Source organism: Rhopalosiphum padi, chromosome 2, assembly GCF_020882245.1.
Source record: "Rhopalosiphum padi isolate XX-2018 chromosome 2, ASM2088224v1, whole genome shotgun sequence".
Classification (NCBI taxonomy): domain Eukaryota; kingdom Metazoa; phylum Arthropoda; class Insecta; order Hemiptera; family Aphididae; genus Rhopalosiphum; species Rhopalosiphum padi.
The window spans coordinates 46,357,975-46,378,705 of NC_083598.1; the positions used below are offsets into that span (position 1 = coordinate 46,357,975).

General features: G+C 30.8%; 1 protein-coding gene across 9 annotated transcripts in view; it reads left to right on the top strand.

Annotated features, from left to right (window-relative positions):
• The window catches only part of LOC132923276 (ephrin type-B receptor 1-B), a 125,438-nt gene that overhangs the window by 13,289 nt on the left and 91,418 nt on the right, over positions 1-20,731 (top strand). Inside the window, exon 2 of one of the 9 annotated variants that reach the window (XM_060987152.1) lies at positions 8,586-8,635. The exons of the other annotated variants lie outside the window; for them this stretch is intronic. The gene's annotated coding sequence lies outside the window, so the exon portion shown is untranslated. The remainder of the gene's footprint in view (positions 1-8,585; positions 8,636-20,731) is intronic. 9 annotated transcript variants of the gene reach the window in all.

Here is a 20,731-nt window from a genome sequence, read left to right on the forward strand (position 1 = left end):
CCACCGGCACTGCTTCGTTTGGTTGTCCAAACCGTTTTAGGTTTATTCGTTTCGTTTATTTTATAATAACAGCAATTATTGACGTGGTGTTAATTCGACATGGTTTTCAGACGTTTGTTAACGTCATGATTTTGTTTTAATACTTTACTTATGTTCGTCCCAACTCCCAATACCATTTACGTGCACACCTTGTAGGATCACATATACGTTATTATGCTCGTTATTATGTGTGTATAAAATACTATCGATTATCTATGAGACGATTCAAATGTCTGTTGATCACTATATGTGTCCTAAAGCGGACGCAATGTAATTTATAAGTTTTATATAACATATTATATGCTCTCTAAATTGTAGAAAAAATAATAACAATAATAATTATAATGTATGCTATTGTGTTTCGGTTGACATTAAACAAACATACGAGAGTAGATACGATGAGACGGATGTATAGAACGAATGTAAAATCACTAGCGACAGTGGGTACCTATATAACCTTTCCCCTGCTCTGTTTATATATCATGACTAAACTTCGTCGACATTGTGTGTATTATGTATTTATATATATTATTTACAATATGCATTATAAGCAATATTTCGAATTCGGATGGGGTTTTAATGATACGAAGAGGTCATACAGAAAATTGTTATTATCACGCCTTTTATTCTTTACACACACAATACGGTCATATACATAGATTCTAGATCTGAAGTTTAGGGCAAAATTGTCTTCTTTTTTATCTCATACTGGCTTTTATCTATTATGTTTTTGTTGACGGTGGCAGTGCGATAACACATGGAAATAACAGATGCTGATGTTCTCTTCGGTTTTCTTGTTAGTGGTGGTGGGTGTTAGGCGATAAATGCACAAATAGCATTATTATATCATGTTTTTGAAAATATGTCAGAGTTATTGCCTATTATTCTATCAAAAATAGGTTAGAATCGAAGTTAAATTGTATATTATGTTATTATACTAATATATTTTTATTATTTTATGTTATGCTTTTATGAATAATAATATCATTCGGTGTATATACAACGGTTCGTCGTCATTAGTGTATTATATTACCTTTAAATTTTATTATTAAAATATGAACAAGTCCTCGTAAAATATTTAAATATATTGTAATAGGCAATTTGGTGTTTTTTTATGTTTCATATAATATACACACAATACACATTCATATCTTCGGCTCATATGATTTAATATCTTGTTTATTAATGAATAATATTTGCCACCAATTCTTATTTAATTGACCTTTTTTAAGTCGTTTGAGTTGTTTGGCGAGTGGGAATAGATCCCAATTTGCATTGCCTTAAAATTCATTGTTTTAACGTTTTATAGCCATAATGATACTTCAAAAGCGTGAAACAAATTATAGAGATTATATTGAATATAATATAATATATATAATATTAACCATGGGAACATACAGAAAATATAAATGATGATATTTTAGTATACATGTTTAGATTTTATAAGTGCCAACGTAGGTATAGTTAAAATATTTTATGTTATATCATGTATCACGAAGACCGTTATAAATTAAATAAGTAACTTTAAAAAGTATTTCGAATCTTTAAAAAAAATAATCTAGAGTGCATCCTTCATTAATTAAGTAATTATTATTTTAATCAAAAGTAATGGTATTTTTTTGGTGGGGTCGTTAAAAGTGTAAAAGGACCTTGTCATTTGATGATAACAAAGAAATCCATAGGGTAATTTTCAAAAGCGACATGTTTGTCTGAATTCTATGTTTTTCCTCCCTTTTATTTATTTATTTATTTTTTTTTTTTTGGTTGACACAACTGTGCACACCTGCAGTCCCTCGGCAGTAACAAATCTTGGGTTCACAAAACCGTGGGGTAGTAACCAAACAGAGTGAGCAAGCGGTTGACGCATAAAATTCCTGTGGGTCCGGGAACCATTGCATTGTATACCATTCCTTTACTGTATACCCGTTGACAAATTACGTAATTCGATGATTTGTGCGTTTTAACCATGTCGACGTCGTTCGGACCCAAAAGCATAAAAAGCACGAGAAAGAGAATTTTTAAGAGTAAAAAAAAATGACCGGTTGCAATTTGGTGTCAACGGACCCCGTTAACTCAGTAAAACGAGTGTATAAATGAAGGAAGATAAAAAAAAAAAAAAATTGCACACGAGTATGTATTGTAGATACATTTTTTCCTCTTACTAGCGTGTATATGCCATCAGATTGTGATCGCTTTATCGGGGACCATTAATCGATTGGAATAGGGGACCTTTTACCATCGCGGTGAGCAGTTGGGATCACGATCGATATACGCGTATCACGAGAGCTCAACGTTGTAGTGTGAGGGAGAGGTGAGTCCGGTGGTCGGTGGTATTTCGAGCGCGCTGTAAACAAAAACACCCGCGATCCATATCTGGATTTGTATTTTGACGCGCGCGACAGAACGCAATAATAATTACACGGTATCCGGTTACCGCCGAGGTACTGATTGCAGATAACGAGTTGTTTTATATTTTTTTCTTCAATTTTCCTTTTTTTTTGCAACTCATCAGAGCTTAACATTCTTATAGCCCAAGGACTCCAATATCATTTCTTCGTTCCCTGGAAAGCCCTCGTGGCAAAACTATTTAATCATGCCTATTCATAATATTATGTTAAATGTTGTAAAATGTCCAGGTTGCATTGTCCCCTACATTAATTATTATATTTTTATATTTTTAATGGCATAAATGTACGGTGACAGAAATAATTATCGTATGGCAAATAGCCAAGTTTAAAATGTTTTAATTCAAAACATAAACGAGTTTTTTTCGTGGAAGTTAAATTATATTAAAAGATATTAACAGTTTAGTTAATAATGGTGGTTTGTATTTGACAAATAGTAAGACAAGTATAAAAATAAATACTTACGTTAGAAACTGATATTACCCATATTATACTTATTAAATAGTTCAATAAATTAACCTAGTACCTATTTTCAGTGTAATCGATTAAACTGTCACGAAACAATATTATTTTTGTTAAAGTGATTAGTGCGACTACATATGTACCAATAATTTTAAAACATTTAAAATTATACAAAATAAATTCATAATTATATATTTATGGACTGAAAAGACATAAATAAATAATTTGTATAAAATATTAAAAATGTGTTAAAACAAATGTAATAAGTACCTAGATATTCTATGTATTATGAAACGATATAATATATAATAAATAAAAATAAATAGGTATATAAATAAATAAATAAAAATAAAATAAAAACATTTAATAAGTTATAACTTATAAGTTTGTTATTTCATATGCAGTTAGTTTATAAAATTAACGTTTATAATATGTTAAAAGTTAATTTTGGAATGTTAATGTCTTAAATCAAATTTGTATATCACTTATTTAATGTTTCGAATTCTGAATTTATTGACGTGCAAAATCATTCAATCCATAGCCTGGCCAATTACCTAGATATTACCTATATTTTGTAACTCTACACCTATTAAAATAAAAATCGACAAACGAATTATCGTTATCCGTAATTAATAATACAATAATAATTCATCTCTATACGTTTAGGTGTATTACTTTACCTATATTATGTGTTCCTATAGTTATTCGAATTCGTAAACTTAAATATTTTATGCAAGTCAATGTGTCAAAAAAAAAAAAGTCAAGTAATATTATATAATATTACTATATATATAAAGGGTTTAGGGTAGACTAACGACTTATATTTTATTAAATATCGTCGTTGAAAAATTTAAGGTTCCCTTGGGAATGGACATGTGTGTACTTTGGTGACCTGATATTTGCTGATAATACAAATCCGCGGCAAACTTATTGGACGTAGAGAAATAAGGGATTGAGGAGAATGAGATGATGAGTGTATACTGGATAACTCCGCTACGGGCTGGTGGAAAGACGGTTGAAATAATGATGGAGGTTGACGAACCCGCATGATATATACACACCATGCGCATTATAATAATGTTGTTATACCTATATGCGTAACTAGGGGGGGGCTTGGGTGAGCTCCCCAAAATTTTTGGGTAAATGTATGTACATATTAGTATTTAATTATTTTTGCCTACAATATAAAAAAATATAATGTTCCATATAAACGACTAATCATTCAATTCAGTTGTAAACACCAATGTCCAATAGAAACAATAAATAATAATCAAATTAAAAACAATTTGCTATAAAACATTTTTAGGAATCTAGCCCCTCTTAACTTAAAGACTATTTACGCCTATAGTTATACCTATACTCATATGTGTATACTGGCCGTCATCATAATTTCACTCATTTAAAATAAGGTTGTTGTTCAAACCTGCAGTTTTCCCAGAATCAAACTGTTCAATACCGCATACACTAAATACTAATAGTGATATACTGATATTATGTATTAATTAACCTAAAATCACATTATAGTTTAGAATCATGACCATATAATCAAAATCGCACAATCATTAGCAATGCAATTGAATTAAATATGTATTTATTCCAATTTAAGTATTATTTATTATAAATACTTTATTTTATTTTATTATATTAAAGTGAATTAGTTTTAATTAATAATTAAATTATAAAATACCATATACTATTTATTTTTATGACAATTTGTTAAATAATAATACATTTTTAATTTTTAATATTCAATTAAATGTGCGTGGTTTTGAATTATAAGCGATGCCCGTGTGTATCTCGTGCATACCGAACTATTGCATTCGTTGTCTAGTAATGCGTCCAAAAGGCCATTTTGCCATAGGCCCATAGAAGTTGACGTATCTAATAGAACGTCTGTTGCAATAATAAAGGGTCTAACTAGCTGGTTAGAGAATTGTGATTTTAGCAAGCTGAAAAAAATAAAAGGGGAGAGACTTGAATAGAAAAATATTGTAATACAGCGATAATGATGACTGTGATTACATATTGTAATTTAAAACCATACATATGAATCGTCTGATTTAATCTGCGAGTATAATAATATATGTGACCAATTTAATATTGGTCACATATATTAAATAAATTATATTCATCAATATTATGACGAATTTTATAAATCTTCCCGTTTTATATTTTTTTTCTTGTTGATACCTAGTATTACCTACGATTTAACGCGGTATTCCTCAATATTCAAGTTGTTCCATTTAGTTTTATTGATTTTTTAAATAATAAATCAGATTGAATTAGTATTATTAATTGTTAACACATACCTATAGGTATTATACACTTCATTAAATATTTAAATAATCTGAGACCTATAAAATTATTAATTATTATACGTGTAGTAGGTAACTATTTGCGTTAATTACGTAACTAATAACTATACTATTTTTTGATCATATATTAAATACATTTACAAAAAATGTTGTTATATACCATAAAATCTTTCAAATAAGCAACCGACGCTGGACTCTAGAAGGTACGGTAATAGTTCAAAGTTCTCGAACAATTTTTGGATTTTTGAAAATCATCAATATAAATGTGTATTTAGTGAATAGAAATATCTGCATGGTTTTCATATATATCTGTTTAATGTGACAAATTTATTTCATTCTTGTGCACCGTGTATTCATGTAACAATATATTATATATCATTATACGTATAAATAGTCGTGAGGCGTGAAATGAATGCAATTCATGAATTTTTTCATTGTAAACAACCGACAGTCGTCGCGTTTCCGTAACTCCTTTATGACCAGTCGGTGTTGGTAGTCTGCAGTGGTGTTTCGTGCTGCGCATAATATATGATATTTATATATAACAATACAATTTAATATTATAACAGTCGCCAAAGACGACGAATGTAATTTTCGGCAATTTGCACCGGCAGTGGGACCCTGCAGCATTGACGACGGCCATCGGCGCGAACATGAATCGTGCACGTCTCAATACACCCTCGGTGCCGGATATTCGCGTGTAATTTTCCAGGTGTCCGGGTCGACAGCTAATCCTCGTATTTGGATTCTACCGCCGTATATTGCCGTGAAATTCACCGACGTTCGTGTTATTATATACGTTATATTTTATTGTATTATATTGTTATAATAAATATACGGTCGTGTACATATACGACGTAGCACACACAAAAAGCATCGCGTTCGGTCTTTTATGTACAATAATATTATATTATATTATTGTATATTATGCACACACGCCTCCGGGGTAGGATAATGACGGTATTTAGGCCGTTCTTATTACCAACGACACCTCTTACCCTTATGTATATAATATAATATATACACGGTTATGTATGTGTACGGCGGCAGGACTAACAGCTGTGCCCCGCGCGTATAAATGTCCATTGTCGCCTTTAGTGCCTGTGTGTGTATGTGCTCTCTTCACCCTCCCCCCCTTCAATCGAACAGCAGCAACAACGCTCTGCGCCCGCATTCCGAAGCTGCGACGTGGCGGCAAGACCAGCGAGAAAAACGTCGTACCATAAATTATCGTAAACTCTTCTTTACCCTTGATAAGAAGCTTTTCGGTTGTGATAAATTGCGGTTGAAACTAGGGGATTTTTTTCCCGAGGAGAGATAAAAATAAGAGTAAAAAAAGTTGTACAGAGAGATAGAGCAAAAAAAAAGGAAAATTCTCCCCTCCACGCCTGTACAGCCACCGGTGCACGTCATTTGAATAAAGAGCAATAAATTGACATCGCGTGTCCGGACTGTGCACAAGTCTTCGGGACTGGCAATAAATCGTATACCGTTCGGTATACTTCGGAAACATTGTGTGTGTGTGTAATAGAAGGGGGGTATGTGTGTGTCGAAATGATGACCCGGTCCGAAGAGAAAAGAGAATATACCTATATATATATATTCCAGCGATCGGTTAGCTGTAGTCTCACCGTCGAGTGTCGACCTATCATTATATGTATATATACTCACTCTCCTGGTTCTAAAATCCTACTCCCACTGGCCCCACTCGTTTCACGGCTGAAGAATTTTTCGAAAATTATCAAAATGGAAAGTTTTCCATTAGGGAAATTAGAAAATACAGAAATATCGTTTTTTTTTCTTTTTTTCTGTTTTTTTTTTTCTGTCCGGCTGCCCGCCAGCTCGTCACTAAAGGTTAGTTGATGTCGATTTTGTTCGTAGTATAAAAAAAGTTTATTAACTGCTGCAGTTTACCCGATATTCATTTGAATATAAATATAAATATATTTATATTTATTATTATGTATGTAGTATGTAGGTATTATATATAATTATACATTTACATCAAGAAGAGTTGAATTACTGATATTTTGTTTAACTACACAATGGTATAGAAGTTAAGCAGAGAAAAGTTTCTTTAATTAAAACTTATCCAAAACCATACAACAGCACAATATATTAACGTTACTTAATACTTCGAGATACTATATTACAATGACAATACGTACGTAAGATATTCTGTTATCTATTGTTTTGGTCAAATGAGATTTGTGTGTATGACATTTTGGGACACTTATAAAGTAGTCATGTAATTAGATGACAGATGCTGTGTCAAGGATCGTGTACAATAGGTTCGAATCGTTTGAAACGTAAAATTTCAGACGCCTAATGGCTTTAGTCAATGAGTTTAATTTACTTAATCTCAACATGTATTCCATATTATCAGTTATTTTTTCAAAATACAGATATACGTATATAATATAATATAATTATTTAATAATAATTCGTGATATCAGTAAGTTATATACACGTTATTAATATTATAAAAACTCAAACTTTATACAGTATTTTACTTCCGAATAAAAATACCAAATTTAATTTCATCAGTAATTATAATTAATTCGGGTATCTAATATAGGTACTCAACATTAGTAGTTAATTCGAATTTAAGATTAAATGGTGAAATATAGTAATAGGTATCTACTACATATTTACTTACGCAGTATAACGTATAATAGTACAGTATAATGTATATTATATACATATTATTATACCTATATACAGCTATACTTTATATATACTTTACTATATTACCTATATGAGAAAAATAAATCTTAATTATTGTGCCGACAGATACCTCATCGTTATGCTTATATGGCTTAATATGGCTTATAATAATTTTCTCAAATTTGCACCTAGAAATTTAACTGTAACAAACGTGATGGGAACTTATTTTTGTTATATCAGGTTGTCTGATTTATTATTTTCATATAGCGGTACATACATATACTTATTAAATATATATATATATATAATATATAAATATATCCGACTCTAGAATCCCACACTGCATATTTTTGTAAACGATAATATAATCTATTTAGTGAATAGTCGTCGTATAATTTAGGATATTACGAGACCTGACAGTCGAGTAGGCATTTCTTACAAAACGATGTCATCAGTAAGGTTTGATGAAAAAATAAAACCTTTTTGTCTAAAACTAAAAAAGAAATGCATATGATTAAATAAAAGATTATAGAGTTATATTTGTGACTCATTCCTTTTATTTTTTAACAATTGTCATAATTGTCATCATTGCGTATTCTAATATAAAGTATAACCAACTAAACGTTTTTACGATTACTTATTTACTTGCCTACAATTTATTAATATTAAAGACTACAAATTGATATTTTTGTTTCAGGTAAGTCGGTTGCCTTGACATGATATCTTCACATTGCGCATGTTAATCAGGTATTGTCTAATATTACGAGTACATTATTATTCCTTATTATACATAATTTGGGTTAGAACGAGTATTTTTTGAACATATTAATACTCACTTTTGTTGTGTTAAAGTACATTATAAAATAATGATTCACTAAATAATTGACATTGGTTATAGATACAATTTTTTTTTTTTATCGAAATAAACCTTACACAATTATTTTTTTTTTGTTTCGTTTGTGCATTATATTACTTTTCTATAAGCGCTTAATTGCTTAATTTATATAAGATGTGTGTATCACCTATACGCTTAATAGTTTACATCTGATTCTGGTCAACACAGTATTTTTCCTTGAAAACATTCCTCTAGTGCACTACCGTGTAACCATTACATAATTCCCTACCACGCGTTTTAACACATCAGAATCGTATACCACTTGATTTTTTTACGTTAACTGTATAAACATTATTACATTGTATTTGATTTTAAAATATAGTTGAATTTTTTGGTTTCTTTTTAGAAAAAAAACTGCTATACTTACTGTAATTTTACCTATGCAGCTGTGCCCATACCCGTCGGCTAACCGACAGGGTTTATATCAGACCAGTTTTGTATGTAATTGTAGAACGCACGCAATATATATTGAGTATATATAATATATTAATATGTACTAATATTGAAAATAATATATATTATATTTTTATTTTCATATAAATCTCATCTAAACTTAATATTTAAAAAAATGTTTGTACAATATAATTTGTTAAATTGAATTTTTCAATAAAAAAAATGTATGTGTAATGTTTTGTTAATTTTTCGCTTTAGGTATTTAATTATTGTGAAAACGATATTAATTATTGTTTAAGCATATCATACATAGAACGATAGAATTTAATTCAATTTTTTTAACTAACATTTTTTATACAAAATATAAACTAAAATATTGATTATTTTTTTTATCCATGTTTATAATAAATTTTTATTAATATGTTGAACTTATAATTCAAAATAATCGGATTAATTTTTTTTACCATCGTTATTATAATACGTTATTATTTTATAATTCTTTATTTCATATCTTTTAGTACTTATTTCTAGATAATCTCGGATAATTCTATGTAAAATTAGTTCACAGTTGTTAAAATTACTATTGTTATATTATGAAATGTTAAATTTATGCTATTTCGTAAATTAGGAGTGCAAACTATTAATATGAAGTTGGATTATCTGACACAGACCCGGGTGAATTAATTAATGTGAAACTATTCATCTTATAAATCATATTAAATACTATTCATCTTGTAAATAAATAATTAAGTGTTTTAACAACAGAATTACTATAGAATAAGAGGAAAGGTTAAGTTAATTTACCAATAAACCGTACTTCAAAAGCTTTTGCGTTTAGTTGGCGACTATATAATATGTAGGATTGAGACTAATGATCGAAAACTTCGTGATGTCGCTATTATTTTTACCTCTGCATTTTGCCTCATACCATTCATATATATACTCAGAGAGGTGAAATATTGCTGGTAATGCGGTTCATTTGTATTCACGCGATAACTCTGGGGGGCGATGATGAAAAAAAAGAGGGTGGATGGGTAGCTAGAGATTGTGCTGTGGCGGAAGAGAACGAGTCGAGTGAAAAATGAGAAAAACGAAATTGGCTGCACCTTTCTCAACCTGCATTCTTCCCATTAAGGAAAGCGCCAAAAATTATTTAGAAAAATGAGGAGTAGGCGTTATAGCATTTTCCTTTCATTTTACAAAGCATGACGATGGGATAAGACGATTATAATATTAAATTAAGTTGTACTTATACACCAAGTGTTTTCAAAAGAAATTAAATTATAGTTAGATTAGTTATTTTTCAAAATACAGCAAATTAGTAATATTTTAAGATTTTTATTGTCTGTAATCCATTTCTTACCTATCCATTATAGTAATAAAAACGAAATAATATACCTTTGATATATGATAACACCATGTGCAGGATTAAATAAGAACATATACTAGATAGCTATATAGCTAACACTGATAACGGTATACTAATAATACCTACTTATCTTTAAAATAATTTTTGAAGCTGTATATTTTGTTTATTAGTCGACAGTTTTCTAATATATTTTTGACTACTACTAAAAATACAGTATCCCAGGATTAAAAATTATTATTATTACTTGTCTTCTGCTTACGTCAAGAACGATAGTTACACAATCGTAAGTTAAATATTAATATACTATATAATAGACATTTTATTGTATTTTTAAGTCTAACAATAGATAATATATAAAATTTAATAAATCATCATATCCATTTACAAGTTATACCAAGGTTGCGTTTTTATATCGTTGATTTTATTTATTTAAATTGTATTGACCATATTTATTTTTATGTATAGTCAATTTGATGATTAAGACATCTTCATCTATTTCTTATTATTTAAATTTATCTGTGATATTTTTATTTTTCATGGATATTAATGTGCTATATGTATAATCTATTCATTTGTTGATAATATAAAATAGCGTTAGTTAATTGATTGAGTAAAAATAATAATAAAAATCTTAAGTATAATTTAATTTTGATTTTTAACGTATACGTATGCAAAGTATATAATATAATATTAATCTAAATTATAACGTGTTGAAAATAAAAATGTGTACTTGTAGTCTTAGTTTTATCAAAACTATTAACTATTAACTCTTATAAATCATGAAATGAAACTGCAGTTTTTTAATTATTTTAATTTTCAGATGTTTCTTTCTTATTTATTTATTTTTATTTCAAATAATATTACAACAAATAATGATTTATTTTTTTAAAGTATTATACTCCAGATCATTTATATCTAGTTTATTATTATTCTAGTACACCCACCACCACATTTTGTAAAATATACAACGTTTATAACATTTCTATGTATAAATATTGCGTACATAAAATAATTTAATAATTATGTATTATAGTAAAAAAATTATTAAATGCTTTTTCCATAAATAAGCGTAGGGTTTAATTTCCCATATGGTTGTTCCTTTCACTTGGTAATTTTATTTTTTAGTCTTGCTGATATTAACTTTCAATTTGTTTTACTGAATCTAAAAATATATTACATAATATGATAAGAAAATTACATAATTTATTGATGTATTGTTGTTAGTGATTTATACCTTGATGTGGCTGATACTTATATATTTGAGATCTAGAAATATTATTTAGACAATAATAATAGTTATACTATAATCCTTATACGACTACAACAATCAACTTAAGATTTTGTTTTTTTAATATATTTTAAACCCAATGAAATTTAACTAAATAAATCCTTTGAAATTATTGCAAAGGAGTTTATATTACTTTTTTTTTACACAGTATTTATTTTCATCCCGAACACCAACCATATCGTCAAATTATTATCGGTTTTCTTTTACCTATAATTATAGAATTTTTGATGATCTGCTATATTTTCTTTTTATGAAAAGAATTGTTATTATTTTTCTGTTGTGTGAACGAACCACATCATTAATCCGAAACTCTTCTCCATGAGCAACCGGTCTGTGTGCGCAAAATCTATTATGTATATACATATGTATTTATATATATATATATATTTTTTTTTATCATTGAATTCTTCCAAAGCACATTTATCCTTACGTCTGTATAATTTTTTTCTTCCTCCTCTATTAAAAGAAAATATATTGAAAAAATAGTTTATATTTTATACACACATATATATGTAAGTGTATGTGTGTATATATGATATAATATTAGTATGTACACATAGACACTCGTATTCGTTATTTTTTCTTCCGGAGCTTGTCATAACCGGCTCGCCGGTCATTATTCAGACGACGGTGCTTGTATAAATCACAATACCGGCTCTCCCGTAAAACAGGTTTCTCGCGGTTGTTCGCGTGAACATGCGGCGATGGCGACGGAGCGCGGCGGCATCGCGCGCGATGACCAACGAATCCGATACTATCGTAGACACACGAAAAAACAAACACGTCCACAAAATATGGGGAAAAAGCAACAGCCTAAAGAATTAATAAATGTGTATTATGGCGTCCAGCTGGGTGTGGGATTCGATATTTTATCGGTTAATATTATATATATATTGTTTTTGTTTTGTCATTTCATCGAAAATCGTACGTATATCGCGTATGCGCATCTCACAATGTTGGGATTTTCCGTCTGCAGCAGATGCGTGGGGGTATTTCACGACACTTAAACCTTACCAGTTTTTCCCGATCGTAAATCTGTTTTGATATATATTTACGAAAATTCCGGAACAAAGAACGTATTACTTTGAATTATATCTTGTATTTCGGGCAATAAATTGATTCAACAGTTGTCTAAAGTTACACCCATTGTTGTAGACTGTAGCAAAAAGAGTAAAATGAAATGTATAATGTAAAAATCATACAAAAAAAAAAAAAATAAATAAATAAATAAAACAGTGCAAGGGCGGGCTTTTAAAACGGGCTTTTATTGTTTATTATTTTTTATCTCAAATACGTATTCGCTGAGAATGTACGAGTGTACCACGTATTTAAAACCAGTTGTTAAACGTTCTCCAGAAATAGTTTATAGTTTTGAACATTCTTCATATGCAAATTTGATATTTTATTTAACGCATTTTATAGTGAATTTCAAGCACGAACTGGGAAGTTTGTCTTATTATTTACGATACGCCGCGACATTGATGTCTGGTTCTGGTGGTACTCATTTTTATTTGTACGTTGTAACATGTATGATAATATTATATATATATTATATATTTATATGTATAGTATTTAATCGCCTACAGTTTACCAACGTTAATATATTATACATATTACATATATATATAAACAATATAATATATGAGTAAATAATATATCCATTAAAAAGTCTTTGAATAGTGAAAACCATCTTTGTATAGGCATTAGAAAAAAGACGTAATGTTTGTAAATTTATAATTATCAAATAAGAGACTTTTTATATGCTATAGAAATAAAAGAGTAATTCATATTCGTATATTTTTTTTAAACTATAGTAATTTTATTCACATTATTAATATTGTATTTTCTCTGATCGCACGGCATTATGATTAGAAAACTCCATTTAATTTTCATGTTACAACAAATGATAATATACTAAAGGGGGAGGATTCGCTGTCCCTGCAGTCATCTAATACACACGTACAAAACATATATTTTTAGGGAAAGCTATGTCGGAAATCCATCAGTCCGTGGTGGTCAACAAACGTAGGTACCTACGTACCATAGTTGAAAGACAAGAAAAAAGGGTCAACGGAGGAGATGATAGGTCAGAAAAGCACCAGACAGACCGCGTTGTTAAAGGGTGTATTTGATGATGTGTTGCGAAAAACGGACGTAAAGCAACAGCGCGGCGTCGTTGACGTTGCGGTCATCAATCAAGCCCCCCCCCGCTAAGCACATGTTGCGCTTCGTGCCCAGCCAATTCTATGCTGATGGCGGCAGTTCGAAGGGTTAATATCACCCGCTTGGTGGCAGACGACTCGCGAAGTCGTCTGTATATATTCATGTTGCTGTAGAGCGGCGCGCGCGAGAGAGACTTCATTATTCAAAATAACAATTTCGCCCGCAGACGACGCCCCCGCATTGATTAATGACCTTCACATTGACATAATATATATAATATATATAATATATATGCACGCACGCTACACGTGCTTTTGAACATTTCGTGTACATCTATACAAAAATGCGTCAGTACGAGAGACTTAGGTCGATGAGTCGGTTAATCGATAAGACGAGACCACCACCACAGTTCGGGTTCGGGAAAACATTACCTACCGAAAAAAAAAGATTATTATCCACTTTTTCAATTAGATATCACAACGCTTATTACCATATTTCGTGAATCATAAACAGTAAACACACACACACACACACAATACCGTACCTGGTGTAACTTCGACCAAGCGTGCGTATGTATATACCGACGACGTTAGTATACGCCGCTGCGCGTGTGTGCATCGACCAACCGTGTGTGGCGAGCTCACACACACACACACTCATCACGGATAGAAACGGCATTCCGCGCGCTCGCACGCAACTGTTTCTGGAGAGGAAAAAAACTGTTTTAATTGTCCATCTCTCGGCGAGCATTAAAAGAGTTTAAAATAATAAAATACCTTGCCCGCATGTGCGTATTAAAATTTTTAAATATTTAAAAACATTATTCGCTTTCACTCAATACTCTAAGTCTCTAACTGTTGTATAATATACGCTCGATGATATACATTTGACGACCTTTCAAACGCCGTCTCGTTTATGATTTCCTAATTTTTATTTACGGTTGTCTACTCCTGATTTTCGCCTGCTAATATTATATATAATATTATTACGATTGTTGTCTGCCGATGTATGTGAATGTGATGAATGATGATAATATTAATATTATACTAAGCGCCGCACATTTTCCAGTTCATCCGTACCACCCGGAGCGCTCTGTATAGCTGAATTTGCCCTTAGCGCTCCCGGTGATTGCGCACTGCGTGCTATCCTTATATTATGGTTTTTATTATATTATTACTTATTATTATTGTTATTATAAACATTGTGCGATAATTTCACGTTATAATATTAATTATTATTTTTTTCTTATCATTAACTCAGTGGGAAGTCTACAGTAATTGACATGTTGTCGACTAGGAACCTTTTTTTTTATTATTATTCAATAATAATAATAATATAATGTGTAATACAATTACATGTTGGTAGGTTAGTAAGTAGGAAACATATGTAATGATGTTTGCACAACAGTTAATTCAATCTTGCGGTAAATGTGTTATGTCCGCTGATTAATTAAATGGTAATTTCACGACATCGATTGTCAAATTATCTGTAATCTACGTTGTTTATTCAATGTACGCGTAATAATAATATAATTCTAAACACATTTTTTCGCATTTATGTTCATTTTTTAATTGGTATTTATTTGGGTCGGATACCTATAGTAAAGCTAAGTAGGAGTGTGCGGAATTTTGCAAATAAATATATTGCAGTATAATACTCGTATGTCAGCATTTTGTGATACCATATATATATGTGTACCGATTTTCGTGTTTTGAACAATAATATTGTCTACCCTCTTCTATGACTATTATTTCCACCAACACCACCAGTCACTACCACCCGTTTGTCTATAATATCGATTGTATTCGTTCTTTTTTTTTTGTCGTTGTGTGTGTTTATGTGCATATTGTGTTCTCCACACTTCCATAGCGCGTTGCGCGATGCGTTTCGGGTGTACGCTTGCAGCAGCAGGCTGGGTGTTTGGCGACCAACCTGACCGGAGAACAATTGTAGGCGAAATAATCGTACCCGTTTCGGGTGGACAACGGACGGAAGCGACATCGGGAACGTGCTATAGGTTTGATTTATGCACACCGGTCCGTTTCGCATATATAATAACGTACATGACTATAGTGGGTGGTGGCGAGGATGATGGGCGATATTAAAACCTCTAAATCATTTGCATGTACACCGTCCCGGGAAACAATTGGACGGCGGTCGATTCAGCATGTGGTGGGAAGCGGTGAGCACAAATACTAATTCGACATTTTCGCACGACAACTAGGTTTTACCCTAAAATGTAGTGTGAAACACGCGTCTTGCTTTGTTTTGTAAAATAATAATATTAATAACAAGTAGAGTACCTATTTAGTATAGTAGCATACTAGCATGGTTAGTAATATATTATAATATATATATTAATCGTGAACAAAGTGGTAGTAGTGTAACGTAGATCTACGTAATTATTGTTGGTTAGCAGTAACTTGTAGTGGAGGTAAGGTAAGGTTAAGTATGATTATGATAGGAAAAACAACATACACATGGTTATTAAAAGGTTCATCCGTTTTATTTACGTTTGTGCTTCTTTGTAACGGTTTATTAATAATTTAGTAGATATATTATGTTTTGTTATGTATGGATAATCGTGTTTTTAAACTAATTTATGCGTTGGATTTTTTTGTGACGTATAGTTAAATTACAAAAAGTATGATATAAACAATATAATACCATCTCCTGTATCGACAATGACAAGTACATTTATTTTGTAAAAGACGAGTATACAATTATTTATATTATTTTTTAATATAAAAAATATTTTTGGCTTGTAAATTAAATTCGACATAATATTTAACGACTAATAAGTAATAATACAATAAAAGAGTAGTTTTGAAAAGAATGTGCGAAATTGTTTAAACTCAATTGATTAATTGTAACATATTGGAACCGCCGGTAAATACGTCGAGGGGAGCCAGTTTTTGTTGTACATAATATTATTCTATAGCTCTCAGACTTATAGTATGCGACGATGTCTCAATCGTCAATCAAAAGAAAATGTCAATAAGAATAGCCATAATTGATTTCATAATACTCTCTAAAATGTTTTAAACTACGTTTAAGTACCTACCTGCTTTTCTTCTTGGTCATTTCAGAGATGTCTACTATGCCTTATTATGTTTTAAAAATGTTTATCTTTTCATACAATCCATAAGAAGTTATTTGATAGATGTTTATCACGTCTATTTAGAATAATTATTATTCCAGTTATACGTTTATAGGTATATATAGACAATTGTAATATTTTAGAACCTATTTTAAATTTTTTGTCATAGTTTGCCCTATCATTTTTTTCTATATTTTCAACAAATTAATGTTTGTAAATATGTGTATAATATTTAATTAACACTATATAAAAACATATGCTACATAATTTATAAGACGGTCTTCTAGATTTTTTTCTAAACTCACCTTCGCTTAAAGTCAATTGCAGATACTGGTCGACTTAATTTCGCGCCACTGATGTTATCGGCGGACGATCGCGATTGTATAAAATTGGTGGCAATGGAGTTTTAAGAAATGTGTGGATAGGATGTGTATATATTCTTTAATTATCACAGCGCATCCGGTTTTTCCCTGGAGAATTGCAGCAGGACAGAGGGACGTCCTCCAGCTTTATCGATAGCCTTATGCAAATTGTGAGACAAACCACCAGTCACCACTGTCGAACTACCACTAGCCCTATTTCTTTATTCCTGTAGTTTTCATATACAATCGTCAATCGGTCTTCGTCACGGCCACCGGGCGTCACGCCATCTCGACGAGCACGAACAATTCGCCTCCATTGATCCTACAGTATATATCATAATATATATTGTATTATAATATTATTATATATATTATGTGACGCGAGATCATATTGTACTGCTTGCTGCAGCCAACATACAATGTATTGTGTTAACAAAGAAATTCTGCAGCAGTTACTCATCGTAATTATTTCAATATTCCTCTATATTATGATATTTATTATTATAATATACTCATACATTGTTATACAATTAAGTGGTGGACAATATTATAAATCTAACCGCGGAGTTGTGAAACGAGTGTTTTATAAGCACCCACCGAAAATCAATGAAATCAGACTGCGGAATACTGGGAACCCGCTTTGTCGGTACAGATATATTCTATATGCTCATAACTCATAAGTGTTCGACGTAATAATGTAATATACACTACAAACGTCGTTTTGTGGTTAGTACTGTTGGTATTCACTCAGTGTAACTCAAAAATATTACCTTAAGTATTTTCGTTTGTTTAATCGAATTGCTATTGTGTGATTGCAGCATATATCGAGTAAGTAAAGGAATAGATTATATATATATATATATATATTATATATGAAAAAAAAAACAATAATTTTGACACAAAAATCTGAATGAAACAAGCGTTGTTGTTCAGCTGTCACTGTCGATGAGTTTCGTAATAATAATATATGTAGGCCGCCTTCGCCAGTCGTCGTGAATCAATTTATCGGCGACTGCGGTCGTCGACAAAAGCGGCCCCGAGGCCGTTTAGAAAGTATTTGCATACATCTACGTACGGAGAGAAGACAATATTATATACGACGGGCTAGCGCATTTATCACTGCAGGCTGCTGCCGCTGATGATGCTGCGGAGAAGAAAGAGGAGGATCGAGGAATAATGGCTATGCCGGTGGTTGGATCCGCTGTATAATCATTCGGAATGACACACGGGGACGTAATAAGTGGCAGCAGCAGCAAAGCAACCGGTGTGGTGTAACACACATGCACACGACACACGTATATAAACAGTACACACATGTATAATGTATATATAATATATTTATGTATGTGTGGACCGGTAGATTTATACCCTATAGTGTTTATGACACGAGGGCTATAATATATTAATTATTACTGTCGTCGTTGTCGTCTTCTGTGCTATACACATTACTATGTAACTATTACAACTATACTACCTGCACTACTCTGTTATACGACTACTATACGTATTATATAATATATAGTGCTAATACTACTCAACCATTACCATTTGTATGTTGCTAAAACGACAAGAGTACTTTATATTAAAGTGAAGAAGTGCTTCTACATCAATTTTTGAGGATTTCTTCAAATGAAAAACATCACGTTTCCGCGTAATGGACCAGGCGAAACTAGCTGTTTTCTCTAATCGAGTATTTACCGACTCGTCAGATCACCGCCCGGTTGCCAAATAACGTTTTTACATTCGGGTTTCAAACAATTTTTCACGCTATTATGGTTCTACAAAAATTGCGGGACGCAGACAGCATAATATAAAATAAAATATATTTTTATATTATAAACAGGTTTTTAAATTTTATGACATCATAAATGTAACCACTATGATGATAGTAATTATTCCGGACAACAAAAGCGTATTAGATTATAAAATACAAAAAATGAACCAGAAATTGAAATTATAGGGTTTATCCAACCCTTTATCAAATTCCAGTTCATACTACTTTTAAAATAACCTAATAAAGTGTATGTATATTACGAGTATATTATACTATATTAAGAGTATTATTATCGAATTCATTGTTATTCCTGTTATCGGGAATTAATAGTGCCAGACTGTAAAATAATACGTAGCCACGTAGGTAATTGAGTGCATATGAATTAAATTTTTTTAAGACGATACTTTATATATTTAATATATGTAGGTTCATGGTAGACGCATGTGTAAAAAATACCAATCAAGATTAATAATTACAATTTAAAACGGTAGGTAAATTTATGTGCAATTTTCAACACCTAAATAAATAAATAAATATCACTGTGATTGCTTAAACATCTTCGAAAACTACTTTTATCATTTTTGTAATTTTTAAGAAAGCACTTAAGTTATTAAATTGTTTACAAACTGTCAGATTTTTATTTTAATTTTCAAGGTAATATTTCATCAATAATCTTAGTTTAAAAACTAAATTTTTTTCCTGAATTCGAATTCAATGGTTTATAATGGTAATTGAAGCTATTCCTTCAGATAACTTTTTTTTACCTCCCATGTTCTTCCAACCGTTCTTAATTCAATAAAATTACTCTTCATTACCTATATCTACACAGTGTCGGTGTACATATGGAGATACTTTTTTTTATTTTTTAATCGTAAGCGAGGTAAAGAAAACTGAAGAGTGTAGTAATATGACCGCAGAGAGGTATTAATGAGTGCAGACGGGCGCACAAAATATATTTAAACTGGAAGAGGGCATAATGGCGACTTTGGTCAATGTACGTTTGGCTAACAAACCGGAAATAACTATGCGACAGTCGTGTGACCATTTGCATTAAAATGACAACGTAATCGCCATGTAGAAATATACATTCGATGCAGAAAAATGTTTTTTTATTATTATTATTTATATTAATAATTATTATTTGAATGATGCAAACTCCACAAAATCTGGATAGGAATTAATGTAAAAAAACTAAGAACGCTATACTTTTTAAATTTTCATGTTCTTTAGATATCGTGTACGGAAAACATTAAAGAAGCAATCTAGTATAAATAAACTGAAAACCGTTGGTAATAATTAAAATATAGGACAAGTGCCAGCGTATTAAATGTATCCTTACTTCCTCAATTTATATTTTCAGTAATAGAGCTCGGTAATTATAATATTCACTGCATTTGTAAAATGTCGAACCAATTTGACCGTTAGACTTTAAGTAATTAAATATAACATTTTCATAAGGAAAACATTTTTATTTATACTCGTGTAAATGTATGGTTTCT